Source organism: Haplochromis burtoni, unplaced genomic scaffold, assembly GCF_018398535.1.
Source record: "Haplochromis burtoni strain Fernald_Lab_line unplaced genomic scaffold, NCSU_Asbu1 Contig_2506, whole genome shotgun sequence".
Classification (NCBI taxonomy): Eukaryota; Metazoa; Chordata; class Actinopteri; order Cichliformes; family Cichlidae; genus Haplochromis; species Haplochromis burtoni.
Genome location: NW_024584867.1, coordinates 10860 through 11630, shown reverse-complemented (window position 1 = coordinate 11630; position 771 = coordinate 10860).

The following is a 771-nucleotide window of genomic DNA, read 5'->3' as shown; positions in this document are numbered from 1 at the left end:
CAGGCCTCGAGGGTCGGTGTCCTGCAGGTTTTAGATGTGTCCTTGAACCAACACAGCTGGCTAAATGATCTCCTCAACATGTCCTGAAGTTCTCCAGAGGCCTGGTAACAAACTAATCGTGTGATTCAGGTGTGTTGACCCAGGGTAATATCTAAAACCTGCGGGACACCAGCCCTCGAGGCCTGGAGTTGCCCATCCCTGTCTTAGAACTAATTTACTCCCAAGCTGGATCCTTAGGTGGTCAATAGCCACTCTTTCATGCCACAATGTAACAATGCACCATGATACACTTACTAAAAGTGTACAGTTAATGTCACACTATGATATAGAAGTGAAAACAGGTCAAGGGAGCACTTCTCTTTTAACTCTTGTGTTCAAAACAATTAGACTACATCTTCCTATTTAATTAAATTGCCAAATAAATTTTACATATTAAAGGTTGTTTGGACTATGAGTAAAATCAGTCATTTCTTTTACTGTAATTATTTATAGTGGAGTGTGTTATAGACGCACAACTCTATTACTCTATTACTCTAATACTCTTTCTCTAAGACTTACTCTGCTTCCTGTTGCACTCATCACTTCCTTTGAGCTCTTTGTCTTGGGTGTATGTTTGCTCGTGGTGTCCCCAGCTTCAGAAAATACACAGCATTAGATGTGGTTATGCTGGTTTTTCATGCACATCTGAGTTTAAGGGTCTCTGTGTGTATATGAATGTAACAATACCTTTGAGACATCTGTACTTATAAACAATTACTAGAACACACATTA